Raw genomic sequence first — 14,932 nt, 5'->3', positions numbered from 1 at the left:
CTGCAAAATCGGCAGTGTATCAAATACTTGTTCTCCCCACTGTATAAATAAGGATGTTTGTCTGGCCAAAAATTGTTAGAAAGCTAGCTAGCTATATATCTAGCTACAACACCAACCTCAACATCTTGTAAATTAGTGCTAACGTTAGCTAGCTATCGCACGTAGCTAGACGTGATAGGGTGTGTGCTTGTTCTTAATCACAGATCAGACATTGTGTTGTTGACAATACGGCTTGAAATTGTTGATAAAACGTTTACTGGAGACAGGAGATCAAGTTGAGACATAGGACGAGGTGGATATTTGTATAATAAGGCAGTTTATTCACAGGTAAAAATATCTTAGCAATCGTGCAGCACGGCCCCTTCTGTCTGACTCGTATGGAATCGTCGGAAAAGAGAGCGCTCTAAACAGTTTGTGCTGGTTATATAGGCAACAAGTAAAGTAGGTTGATCTTGTAGTCTGGCCTTCCGATTGGTCGATCTGGGTCGTGGGTAGTCCTGTCCGGGCCTGATGTCGACGTTCCATTGGCTCTTAACACAGTTCTTTGTCTTAGAGTCTCATCCTCGAGCAGAATGTATGTGCGCTTGTTTTAACAGGGGCCTATTCATGGGGGAGGGGAGTGTGTGTGGGTCTGTGGTTATTATAAGGGTACAAAGTGTGGGGGTATAGTGGGGGATGGGTGCATGTTGTGCCAAGTATAGCTTGTGTTGAGAAGTTGTTAAAACAAGTTACCAGTATCCATTACAATTTCTTACAAAATGTATTGGCCATTTTCTTTCCTATTTATAGGAGTGGTGGTGGTAACTGTTTGTTAGCTTGCTAGTTTGGTTGGTTGATTTCACTGGAATATTGCCTTGCCAAGCCTGGGGTCTGCAGGCAGGCAGACACCTGTTACATCATTAAAGTGGCATTTGGAACAAATGGTTGATCCACTGCAGGGAAGACAAAGGGTATTAGGGGGCATTTTGTGAGATTGTTTCTATATGTACAGCTATACCATCAAATGTTTGCAACCAAATTTTACTTAAATATGACATTATGTGTAATTGCAGTGTAACGTGTTGGAGAAGGTCCAATGAAGTTGCAGCCTGGGTTCCCTTATGGAGATTTCATCAATCAAGTTGAATATATGAACTGTCTGTGTTTTCTTAATTGAACCCTTGGGCTTGATTTGGGTCAGACTCATTCTGTAGCCCCCTAGGTGGCTTATCTCCCTGTATTCTGATTAGTCTCTTTTTATAGACCAAAATAGGTTTGGACTGCCCTTTGCAGCACAAATACACAATTTGATGATTCCCAAACGGAGGTGGAGGATGTCCTGCTGGACCTGATTGAGGCCAATCCAGACCTATGCCTCACAATCAAAGATCTTGAAGTTATCTTTCTACAGTCTCAAATAATGATATCAAATAACATGAATGTTTAGATTGATTGCTTTGATCCATTGCTGGTGCTCAGACTTGTCTCCTACAGCCTGTTCGACACCTAGTTCGACACCTAGTCGTGCACAGACACATTATCCCTCTCGTCAAGTGACTTAGACCTGAGCTCTCCAGAAAGACTGTCTAAAAAGGCCCACACAACATTAGGAGATGAGGCCATCGACTCCGTAGCAGCAAAAGAGGTATAATTACAATTGATATTGGAGGTTGATAATCCCATTTCTGTGTTTGCTCTTCATGGAGATTCTGACAGCATAAACCAACCCTAAATTATTTAACTTTTCTCTTGTCTTAACAGATGGTTCGAGATGCTCTGACTAGTAGACCTGGCGGGAAATGCGTATTAGAAGAGTACCAGACAACCAAAACATTGGACCACAGAACCAGGAGAGAGATGATTGCCATCTTAGTCAGCCGCATGAAAGAGATGCACGAGTAAGCTTCTCATTAGCCAATCTGGCCACAAACAATGGATCAGAACAATCAAACTATACATTCATGTTATTTGGCATCATTATGAGACTGTAGAAAGATACAGTACCTTCATCAACAAAACTATGGTTAAACATATTTGCTGTGTGTATGCTTTATTGTTTTTGAGCCCACTCATAGAGAGAATGTTATGCTCTTGGAATTCAGGAGGCCCAACCCATAGGAGGAAAACTGACCTGGACCACCAGCTTGTTGGTGATGCTTGCAAGGAGGCCATATCATTCCTTGTCCACACGGCCAATGAAAAACAAATCTATCAGAAGATGTAGGAGGTATTCCAGTATCGCCAGGAGCTAGTTTATAGTCCAGACAGAAGCACAGATGTCCTCAGTCTTTCCCAGGTTTCTGGGAAACATAGGATTGGTGAGTTTGTCTTGGAATCAGAACTACAGGCTATTTGTCTGATTGAGAACATGATTTTGTGTTGGTCATAAAGTTGAGTTGATCTACTTTGTTTTGGGTGAATCAGGACTTTTTGCTGATGTTCGACGATGAAACATCCTCTGAGCTCCTTGAAAAGTGGGACACTGTATTGAAGCCTAAAGTCATCAAACTGGCAAAATCCCTGACTACCACCGCTCCTGAAGTCTGCAGAAAAACTGCCGGTAGAATGACAGTGAAACCAGTTAATGGATTCTCTCGTGGGTAGTGCAATATTTCAAATTCGGCGATATTGTTTTATGTGATTTGTGGTTGTTTGCTTTTTCTTTTATGAAAGTGCACTAGTCTGCCCACAGCATCACTGGCACTGAGCTTGGTCCTCTTCCCTCCTGCTGCTTCATCTCCTCCCACCACCAGCAGGAGGGAAGAGGACCAAGCTCAGTGCCAGTGATGCTGTGGGCAGACTAGTGCACTTTCATAAGGTAAGATGATACAGTAATTGTTGTGTAATTTCTTTTTTGGGTTGTCTCTTCATTGTCTTAACATGTGGAGAGTGACTTAAGACCCTTTGTGTGTTGCAGTCATGCTGCAGCATTGAAGACCATCTTGATGGGAGCCATGGTCGACAGCCATACTTCCTTGCCGTCGGAAGAAGACAGAGCAAGATTGACAACTACTACATCGTGGTGGACAAGAGGCTAGTTCCCTGCCAGGCAACTAGTGATCTGTGTGCGTTTGATGAACTGTTCAAAGTCCACTGTCTTTAACCTGACACAAACTCAGTAAAAAAAGAAATGTCAACTGCATTTATTTTCAGCAAACTTAATTAACGTGTGTAAATATTTGTACGAACATAAGATTCAACAACTGAGACATAAACTGAACAAGCTCCACATACATGTGACTAACAGAAATTGAATAATGTTTCTCTGAACAAAGGGGGGGTCAAAATCAAAAGTAACAGTCAGTATCTGGTGTGGCCACCAGCTGCATTAAGTACTGCAGTGCATCTCCTCCTCATGGACAGCATCAGTTTTGCCAGTTCTTGCCGTGAGATGTTGCCCCACTCTTCCACCAAGGCACCTGCAAGTTCCCAGACATTTCTTGGGGGAATGGTCCTAGCCCTCACCCTCCAATCCAACAGGTCCCAGACGTGCTCAATGGGACTGAGATCCGGGCTCTTCACCCACGACATACCCAATGAATATGGCTGCCTAAATATGGTTCCCAATTAGAGACAATGATAAACAGCTGCCTCTAATTGAGAACCAATCTAGGCAGCCATAGACATACAAACACCTAGACTAGACAAAACCCCTAGACATGACAAAAACACCTACATCCCCCATGTCACACCCTGACCTAACTAAAATAATAAAGAAAACAAAGATAACTAAGGCCAGGGCGTGACACCTGTCTGGTCCAGCGATGGTGGGTTTGTGCCCATAGGTGACATTGTGCCAGTGATGTCTGGTGTGGACCTGCCTTACAACAAGCCCTCAGTCCAGCCTAATGAGGACAGTCTGAGCATTGATGGAGGGATTGTGCGTTCCTGGTGTAACTCGGGCAGTTGTTGTTGCCATCCTCTACCTGTCCCGCAGGTGTGATGTTCGGATGTACCGATCCTGTGCAGGTGTTGTTACACATGGTCTGCCACTGCGAGGATGATCAGCTGTCTGTCCTGTCTCCCTATAGCGCTGTCTTAGGCGTCTCACAGTACGGATATTTCAATTTATTGCCCTGGCCACATCTGCAGTACTCATGCCTCCTTGCAGCATGCCTTAGGCACGTTCACGCAGATGAGCAGGGACTCTGGGCATCTTTGTTTTGCTATTTTTCAGAGTCAGTAGAAAGGCCTCTTTAGTGTCCTACGTCTTCATAACTGTGATCTTAATTGCCTACCGTCTAAGCTGTTAGTGTCTTAACGACCGTTCCACAGGTGCATGTTCATTAATTGTTTATGGTTCATTGAACAAGCATGGGAAACAGTGTTTAAACCCTTTACAATGAAGATCTGTGAAGTTGTTTGGATTTCTATGAATTATCTTTTGAAAGACAAGGTCCTGAAAGGGGACTTCTTTTTTTGCTGAGTTTATGATGATTCCTTGTCAACTTCTACACATGTGTGCAGAAATTTGTGCAGACAATCCTTTGTTTGACATGATTGAGTAATAGTCCGAATTTTGCCAACTTTGTCAAGAAAATTGCATAATTAGTCTTAGGAGGACTTCCACTTGTGTTAATTAGTAACTGCAAATACTTGTTCTCATATAATACATGTACTGAGGTGCCTGTGATGCACTGATTTCATTCTGATGAGCCTGCGATGCACTGATTTCATTCTGATGCATCCTCTCTTTGTGGCCTAAATAAATTAAACAAAGCAGAGTCACTACTCTTGTAACAAATCCTTTATTGCTCATGTTTAAATCCCCTACAACTTGCAGTCTTGATTTATGAGTGGGAGAGAACCAGACAAAAAAAAATGTTTTTTCCTAGTGTGAATATTTAGCACTTCCTGGTGTCAATTCAGCTACAGGATGCATTCTCTAGAGTTGATCCTCAACACTGAAAGGTGTTGCTTAATACTGAGGGTGTTGAAAAAACACTCCCACGGGTCATGTGAACAACAGTGTTATATTTTAACACTCCAAGTGTTTCAATATGAACACTACCAAAAGTGTTAAATTAACACTGATGGGAGTGGACCTATATAAACCCTGGACAAGTGTTTAAAATTAACACGCCTGTTGTTAAATTAACACTTTCAAATTTGCTGTGTAGAAAACATGATTTAAGTTAATTGCATTCATTAGTTTAAATTAGGATATTTTGCCATGTTTAAAAGACAGAGCTACATCAAATAGAACATGATTAGAACTACTACTCATGGAGACTGAAACATGATGGGTGAACTACACGCTAATTATCTAACTCACCACAACTGGCTTAAACCTGAGCGACCAACTCTGTAGCAAACGATTAAGGACAAGCACACCTAAACTGGTGCATTCAGAAACTATTCAGACCCCTTGACTTTTTCCACATTTTGTTACGTTACAACCTTATTCTAAAATGTATTAAATCGTTTTTTGCCCTCATCAGTCTACACACCATACCCCATAATGAAAAAAAGAAAGAAAAAATAATGAAATATAACATTTACATAAGTATTCAGACTTTGTTGAAGAACATTTGGCATTGATTACAGCCTTATGCTTTCAGGGGTATGACACTACAAGCTTGGTACACCTGTATTTGGGGAGTTTCTCCCATTATTCTCTGCAGATCCTCTCAAGCTCTGTCTGGTTGGATGGGGAGTGTCGATGCACAGCTATTTTCAGGTCTCTCCAGAGATATTCGATTGGGTTAAAGTCCAGGCTCTGGCTGGGCCACTCAAGGATATTCAGAGACTTGTCCCGAAGCCACTCCTTGCGTTGTCTTGGCTGTGTGCTTAGAAGGTGAACCATCGCCCTAGTCTGAGGCCCTGAGAGCTCTGAAGCAGGTTTTCATCAAGGATCTCTCTTTACTTTGCTCCGTTCATCTTTCCCTTTATCCTGACTAGTCTTCCAGTCCCTGCTGGTGAAAGACATCTCCACAGCATGATGCTGCCACCACCATGCTTCACCGTAGGGATGGTTCCAGGTTTCCTCCAGATGTGACACTTGGCATTCAGGCCAGGCCAAAGGTTTCCTCCAGACGCTTGGAATTCAGGTCAAAGAGTTCAATCTTGGCTTCATCAGACCAAAGAATCTTGTTTCTCATGGTCTGAGAGTCCTTTAGGTGCCTTTTGGCAAACTCCAAGTGGCCTGTCATGTGCCTTTTACTGAGGAGTGGCTTCAGTCTGGCCACTCTACCGTAAAGGCCTGATTGGTGGAGTGCTGCAGAGATGGTTGTCTTTCTGGAAGGCTCTCCCATCTCCACAGAGGAACTGGAGTTCTGTCAGAGTGACCATCGGGATCTTGGTCACCTCCCTGACCAAGGCCTTTCTCCCCCAATTGCTCAGTTTGGCTGGGCGGCCAGCTCAAGGAAGTCTTGGTGGTTCCAAACTTCTTCTATTTAAGAATGATGGAGGCCACTGTGTTCTTGGGGACCTTCAATGCTGCAGACATTTTTTGGTACCCTTCCCCAGATCTGTGTCTCAACACAATCCTGTCTCGGAGCACTACGGACAATTCCTTTGACCTCATGGCTTGGTTTTTGCTCTGACATGCACTGTCAGCTGTGGGACCTTATATACACTGCTCAAAAAAATAAAGGGAACACTAAAATAACACATCCTAGATCTGAATGAATGAAATATTCTTATTAAATACTTTTTTCTTTACATAGTTGAATGTGCTGACAACAAAATCACACAAAAATGATCAATGGAAATCAAATTTATCAACCCATGGAGGTCTGGATTTGGAGTCACACGCAAAATTAAAGTGGAAAACCACACTACAGGCTGATCCAACTTTGATGTAATGTCCTTAAAACAAGTCAAAATGAGGCTTAGTAGTGTGTGTGGCCTCCACGTGCCTGTATGACCTCCCTACAACGCCTGGGCATGCTCCTGATGAGGTGGCGGATGGTCTCCTGAGGGATCTCCTCCCAGACCTGGACTAAAGCATCCGCCAACTCCTGGACAGTCTGTGGTGCAACGTGGCGTTGGTGGATGGAGCGAGACATGATGTCCCAGATGTGCTCAATTGGATTCAGGTCTGGGGAAAGGGCGGGCCAGTCCATAGCATCAATGCCTTCCTCTTGCAGGAACTTCTGACACACTCCAGCCACATGAGGTCTAGCATTGTCTTGCATTAGGAGGAACCCAGGGCCAACCGCACCAGCATATGGTCTCACAAGGGGTCTGAGGATCTCATCTCGGTACCTAATGGCAGTCAGGCTACCTCTGGCGAGCACATGGAGGGCTGTGCGGCCCCCAAAGAAATGCCACCCCACACCATGACTGACCCACCGCCAAACCGGTCATGCTGGAGGATGTTGCAGGCAGCAGAACGTTCTCCACGGCGTCTCCAGACTCTGTCACGTCTGTCACATGTGCTCAGTGTGAACCTGCTTTCATCTGTGAAGAGCACAGGGCGCCAGTGGCAAATTTGCCAATCTCGGTGTTCTCTGGCAAATGCCAAACGTCCTGCACGGTGTTGGGCTGTAAGCACAACCCCCACCTGTGGACGTCGGGCCCTCATACCACCCTCACGGAGTCTGTTTCTGACCGTTTGAGCAGACACATGCACATTTGTGGCCTGCTGGAGGTCATTTTGCAGGGCTCTGGCAGTGCTCCTCCTTGCACAAAGGCGGAGGTAGCGGTCCTGCTGCTGGGTTGTTGCCCTCCTACGGCCTCCTCCACGTCTCCTGATGTACTGGCCTGTCTCCTGGTAGCGCCTCCATGCTCTGGACACTACGCTGACAGACACAGCAAACCTTCTTGCCACAGCTCGCATTGATGTGCCATCCTGGATGAGCTGCACTACCTGAGCCACTTGTGTGGGTTGTAGACTCCGTCTCATGCTACCACTAGAGTGAAAGCACCGCCAGCATTCAAAAGTGACCAAAACATCAGCCAGGAAGCATAGGAACTGAGAAGTGGTCTGTGGTCACCACCTGCAGAACCACTCCTTTATTGGGGGTGTCTTGCTAATTGCCAATAATTTCCACCTGTTGTCTATTCCATTTGCACAACAGCATGTGAAATTTATTGTCAATCAAATCAAATCAAATCAAATCAAATCAAATTTTATTAGTCACATACACATGGTTAGCAGATGTTAATGCGAGTGTAGCGAAATGCTTGTGCTTCTAGTTCCGACAATGCAGTAATAACAACAAGTAATCTAACCTAACAATTCCACAACTACTACCTTATACACACAAGTGTAAAGGGATAAAGAATATGTACATAAAGATATATGAATGAGTGATGGTACAGAACGGCATAGGCAAGATGCAGTAGATGGTATAGAGTACGGTATATACATATGAGATGAGTACTGTAGGGTATGTAAACATAAAGTGGCATAGTTTAAAGTGGCTAGTGGTACATGTATTACATAAAGATGGCAAGATGCAGTAGATGATATAGAGTACAGTATATACATATACATATGAGATGGGTAATGTAGGGTATGTAAACATTATATTAAGTGGCATTGTTTAAAGTGGCTAGTGGTACATTTTTACATAATTTCCATCAATTCCCATTTTTAAAGTGGCTGGAGTTGAGTCAGTATGTTGGCAGCGGCCGCTAAATGTTAGTGTTGTTAACAGTCTGATGGCCTTGAGATAGAAGCTGTTTTTCAGTCTCTCGGTCCCTGCTTTGATGCACCTGTACTGACCTCGCCTTCTGGATGATAGCGGGGTGAACAGGCAGTGGCTTGGGTGGTTGTTGTCCTTGATGATCTTTATGGCCTTCCTGTGACATCGGGTGGTGTAGGTGTCCTGGAGGGCAGGTAGTTTGCCCCCGGTGATGCGTTCTGCAGACCTCACTACCCTCTGGAGAGCCTTACGGTTGTGGGCGGAGCAGTTGCCGTACCAGGCGGTGATACAGCCCGACAGGATGCTCTCGATTGTGCATCTGTAGAGGTTTGTGAGTGCTTTTGGTGACAAGCCGAATTTCTTCAGCCTCCTGAGGTTGAAGAGGCGCTGCTGCGCCTTCTTCACAACGCTGTCTGTGTGGGTGGACCAATTCAGTTTGTCCGTGATGTGTACACCGAGGAACTTAAAACTTTCCACCTTCTCCACTACTGACCCGTCGATGTGGATAGGGGGGTGCTCCCTCTGCTGTTTCCTGAAGTCCACAATCATCTCCTTTGTTTTGTTGACGTTGAGTGTGAGGTTATTTTCCTGACACCACACTCCGAGGGCCCTCACCTCCTCCCTGTAGGCCGTCTCGTCGTTGTTGGTAATCAAGCCTACCACTGTAGTGTCATCCGCAAACTTGATGATTGAGTTGGAGGCGTGCATGGCCACGCAGTCGTGGGTGAACAGGGAGTACAGGAGAGGGCTCAGAACGCACCCTTGTGGGGCCCCAGTGTTGAGGATCAGCGGGGTGGAGATGTTGTTACCTACCCTCACCACCTGGGGGCGGCCCGTCAGGAAGTCCAGGACCCAGTTGCACAGGGCGGGGTCGAGACCCAGGGTCTCGAGCTTGATGACGAGTTTGGAGGGTACTATGGTGTTAAATGCTGAGCTGTAGTCGATGAACAGCATTCTCACATAGGTATTCCTCTTGTCCAGATGGGTTAGGGCAGTGTGCAGTGTGGTTGCGATTGCGTCGTCTGTGGACCTATTGGGTCGGTAAGCAAATTGGAGTGGGTCTAGGGTGTCCGGTAGGGTGGAGGTGATATGGTCCTTGACTAGTCTCTCAAAGCACTTCATGATGACGGAAGTGAGTGCTACGGGGCGGTAGTCGTTTAGCTCAGTTACCTTAGCTTTCTTGGGAACAGGAACAATGGTGGCCCTCTTGAAGCATGTGGGAACAGCAGACTGGGATAAGGATTGATTGAATATGTCCGTAAACACACCAGCCAGCTGGTCTGCGCATGCTCTGAGGACGCGGCTGGGAATGCCGTCTGGGCCTGCAGCCTTGCGAGGGTTAACACGTTTAAATGTTTTACTCACCTCGGCTGCAGTGAAGGAGAGCCCGCAGGTTTTGGTAGAATTTAGGGAGTTTTGTTTTTAGATTAGCCTTGTTAAAATCCCCAGCTACGATGAATGCAGCCTCAGGGTGTGTGGTTTCCAGTTTACAAAGAGTCAGATAAAGTTCGTTCAGGGCCATCGATGTGTCTGCTTGGGGGGAATATATACGGCTGTGATTATGATCGAAGAGAATTCCCTTGGTAGATAATGCGGTCAGTGTTGCTTCCTAAGTGGACAGTTTGATTTCACAGAAGTGTGATTGACTTGGAGTTACATTGTGTTGTTTAAGTGTTCCCTTTATTTTTTTTAGCAGTGTACAATAGACAGGAGTGTGCCTTTCCAAATCATGTCCAATCAAATGAAATGACCACAGGTGGACTCCAACCAAGTTGAAGAGCTCAATTTCGAGTCGCTGAGCTCAATTTCGAGTCTCAGCCAAAGGGTCTGAATTCTTAAGTAAATAAGTTATTACTGTTTTTGTTTTTAATTAGATGTCCACGGAGACAGATCTGTGGTCATAAGTCACAACTCCCGGGTCAGTTTCTACCTGACACTGCATAATTTGTCATAAACAGACATCAATGACAGACAACCCCCACACATATCTCATTCACTCTAACTTATAGTCTTAATGAACATAATTAAAGCCCACAGCCACATGAGAACAAATCCCTACCTAATTACCAACCCCCGACATCAGTCCCCCCTCAAACTGGATGTTTACAACCATGGGTGAAACCATGTGGATGAAAAAAAAAAACATTCTATTACCTCCTGCCAACCCCCCCTCATAAATCATGAGGTGTGAAGAAGAGTTTGACAGATTAAACCCTACTGATATGTTTCAGATGAACATCTCCACATGGTCTACCTTCCCTATAGGCCTGGGCCAATATTAAAATACAATCAAAGGGCAAACAATACAGTTCAATTTTCTTTTATAGTTTTTGTTTACATCGTAGTTTGTTTGTTTTGTCTCGATCGCCCACTGGAGTTTATATTGACCCATTAGCTACTTTTTTTACCACTACATCACTGATTTTGATACGGAATAGTAAGTCGTATTCTAATAATTCATGTGAATGTGATAATACAATCATCTGTGGGCTCCATCGATGTCTGTTTGTGCAGAGCTTGATTAATAATGCCTAAGAATACAAATATGAACGCTATGTAATTTGATTTTTTAATTTTTATGTAAAGAGTTCATGATTTTATGAAATTCATCATTACAACTGACTGAACAGTCACTGATGCTATGTATCAGTGTGAATCATTTCTCATATTTCCCCCCATTCAGGGGTATAATATTACAATTGTATAGATATTCGCTATGTGTTTGTAGATCGACTGAGGTGAATGAATCTACAGCAGCCAAGGTAATCAAGGCTGGGGTCATTTTTGCCTGTTTTTGCTGATCTCCGAATAGCATTTTAAAGTTTTTTTATTGTATAGTAATGCAGTAAATGAGCTTTAATATAAAACAAATTGTGGACCTCACTAAAACTCAAATCCTGGTTACGGCCCTGCATTGAACCATTAAAAATGAAAGTTGACAAACCTGAGAGGGAGTCAATGACCTTCCGGTTTGAAAAATGAAGCCAATGAAAACTGTGTGGCAAACATCAGTCTCCTGAGTTTGAACTACACTTAACTTTGGCCGCTGCAGATGATTTGGATGCACAGAAACAAGTTATTTTTGGCAATATAGTTCCGCACACACCCAGGGTGAACTAGAAAATAGCCTTAATGACTTTGGGGCTATGAAAGGATTGTCTAGTCAAGTGTTAATCCAATGTGAAGATTCTGGATACATCCATTATTTAACAGGCAATTGTTGTTGCAGTTAAGTTGTCCATGGACAGAACATCCCAGCTAGCACATTTGGTTCCTTGGAAGTTGTGGGAATGCATGTTTTTGGCTTCACATTAGTTGTTGGAACGAAGCCATACGTTTCTGAACGGTAAAAGGGAACGTTTTTTAAATGTTCTGAGAACAGAAGTGAAAATGTTGCTTGTTCTGCAAACAATTATTTTTAGGTTGCAGGGATGTTCTGAGAATGTTTTACTCTGCTTCCTTGAAAGTTTTCCTGGGAGGTTTTATTAACGCTCTGAGAACAGAAATCATAGGTTAATAGGAGGTTTTTGAATAACTTCCTTAAAACTTTTACTGAATATTTCAATAAGATTTTCAAGCTGATTTAAGTCAAAACTGTAACTAGGCCACTCAGGAACATTCAATGTCGTTTTGGTAAGCAACTCTGGTGTAGATTTTGCCTTGTGTTTTAGGTTATTGTCCTGCTGAAAGGTGAATTAATCTCCCAGTGTTGTAAGGAAGTCTGTGTGTAGCTGGCGTATAGGAGTCAGGCGCAGGACAGCAGATATGAGTAAATAAACGTATTTTACTCAACATAATAATAAATGCAATACAAAAACAGAGCCCACAATAACGGACCTTCCTACATAGAAACAATCACTCACAAACAAACATGGGGGAACAGAGGGTTAAATAATGAACAGGTAATTGGGGGATTGAAACCAGGTGTGTAAGACAAAGACAAAACAAATGGAAAATTAAAAGTGGATCGGCGATGGCTAGAAGGCCGTTGACGTCGACCGCCGAACGCCACCTGAACAAGGAGAGACTTCGGCGGAAGTGGTGACAAGTGTCTGATGGAAAGCAGACTGAACCAGGTATTCCTCTAGGATTTTTCCTGTGCTTAGCTCCATTCTATTTATTTTTTATCCCGAACAACTCTCCAGTCCTTAACTATTACAAGCATACCCATAACATGATGCAGAAACCACTATTTTTGAAAATATGAAGAGTGGTACTCAGTAATGTATTGGATTTGCCTCACACATAACACTTTGTAATCAGGATAAAAAGTGAATTGCTTTGCCACATGTTTTACAGTATTACTTTAGTGCCTTGTTGCAAACAGGATTCATATTCTGTCCAGGTTTCCTTCTTTTCACTCTGTCAATTAGGTTACTATTGTGGAGTAACTACAATATTGTTGATCCATCCTCAGTTTTCTCCTATCACAGCCATTAAACTCTGTAACTGTTTTCTTAAAGTCACCATTGGCCTCATTGTAAAATCCCTGAGTTGTTTCCTTCCTCTCCAGCAACTGAGTTAGGAAGGACACCTGTATCTTTGTAGTGACTGGGTGTATTGACACACCATCCAAAGTGTAATTTATAACTTCATCATTCTCAAAGGGATATTCAATATCTGCTTGTTTTATTGTTAACCCTCTACCAATAGGTGCCCTTCTTTGCGAGGCATGATAACCTCCCTGGTCTTTGTGGTTGAATCTGCATTTGAAATTCATTGCTCGACTGAGGGACTTTACAGATAATTGTATGTGTGGGGTACAGAGATGAGGTAGTCATTCTAAAATCATGTTAAACACTATACAACTTATGTGACTTGCAACTTGTTATGTGACTTGTTAAGTGAATGTATACTCCTGAACTTATTTAAGCTTGCCAGAACAAAGGGGTTGAATACTTACAGACTCAAGACATTTCAGCAACAAAACAAAATAGTAATAAAATAAAGCAAAAAGATAATTCTACTTTAACATTATGGGGTGTTGTGTGTAGGCCAGTGGCACAACATCTCAACTTAATCCATTTTAAATTCAGGCTGTAATACAACAAAATGTGAAAAAAGTAAAGTGTTGTGAATACTTTCTTAAGGAAAAGTGTGTGCTAGCTGAGCATGTCCTTGCATTACTACTATAACATAGGACCTAAGTAATCTCATACAGAGACAGAAATAAACTTTGATGACAACACATAATAAATGACATATGGAGCAAAGAGCATTAACAACGCCTCTAAGTTGAATCTAGTTTTGTAGTAATTTTCATTTACTTTCTCCAGACTGTTTTTGTCTTTCTCTAATGAGTTATTTGTCTCATAGCCTTCTCTTGCCCTGTGGGTTTCTATTCAAGTGTGTCTGCTAATGTTGTTTTGGAGTTACCTGAGGGTATGCTATTGCCAAATCTATTCTCTCTTTCTGTGCCCTAGATAGGTTGTGACGTACTCAAGGGTTGCATCGCAATAGTTTAAAATGGCTTTCTCGCCATTCTTCTCTAGACAATGCACTTTAGATTGTTGAACTTTATTGGGAAGTGTTTGTAGGGTCATTGTAACACTTTATTTTAACACTTGATTCAAAGCACATTCATTCCACGGAGGGACGAGTGTCTGCGGGTTTTTCCTCCTCCCTTGTACTTGATTGATGAATTAAGGTCACTAATTACTAAGGAACTCCCCTCACCTGCTTGTCTAGGTCTTAATTGAAAGTAAAAACCAGACACTCAGCGGAGAGATTTTCACAACGCTGATTCAAAGCATACTGCTCAATGACATCAACAAGGTGTAATTTTAGCAGACACTCTTATCCAGAACAACTTATAGTAGTGCATACATTTTCTTACTGGTTCCCTGGGACACAAACCCACAACCTTAGAGTTGCAAGCGCTGTGCTCTACCAGCTGAACCACACAGGACCCGATTTGAGAAATAAGGGGATGCAACCTCAGTGTCTTGGCTACCTATCCCATACAACCCTCATCCCTGGGCCATTTAATGATAGTAATTTAGCCCATTGAGACAAAATGGCTGCCTTCAATCATCCTAATGAGAGCCTCCCATTGTGGGTGGATGAGATGTGATTGAGATCTGATGACAGGAGCTGTAGACATGCAATTCATCATGGTAATTATTGATTTGTCCCTTTTTGTCTTGCATTTGATTTAAGTGAACTGAGTCTATGGTATATTATAAACTGGCTAGTTTGAGCCCTGAATGCTGATTAGCTGGTAGCCTAAGAACAGCCCATAGCTGTGGTATATTGACTATATACCACACCTCCTCAGGCCTTATTGCTTAAGTATATCACACAGGCAATTACATGCCGTTTTAAGATCATTCAGGAAGTTTTAAAAGCAGTTAGCAGAT

At 43.1% G+C, this 14,932-nt stretch overlaps 1 long non-coding RNA gene across 2 annotated transcripts; it reads left to right on the top strand.

Moving 5' to 3' along the window:
- The first annotated feature begins 805 nt into the window (after positions 1–805).
- LOC139562495 (uncharacterized) lies at positions 806–4,661 on the top strand. Of its 2 annotated transcripts, none has more exons than XR_011672372.1 (5): positions 806–1,624; positions 1,741–1,877; positions 2,082–2,297; positions 2,404–2,575; positions 2,897–4,661. It is a non-coding gene; the product is annotated as an uncharacterized lncRNA (long non-coding RNA). The 2 variants fall into 2 exon arrangements; XR_011672371.1 differs by having other exon boundaries at positions 2,404–2,579.
- The last annotated feature ends 10,271 nt before the right edge of the window (positions 4,662–14,932 follow it).

The sequence above is a fragment of the Salvelinus alpinus genome, chromosome 32, assembly GCF_045679555.1.
Source record: "Salvelinus alpinus chromosome 32, SLU_Salpinus.1, whole genome shotgun sequence".
Lineage (NCBI taxonomy): Eukaryota > Metazoa > Chordata > Actinopteri > Salmoniformes > Salmonidae > Salvelinus > Salvelinus alpinus.
Note: the sequence above shows the minus strand (reverse complement) of the source record. Positions and strands in the feature narration are given on the sequence as shown.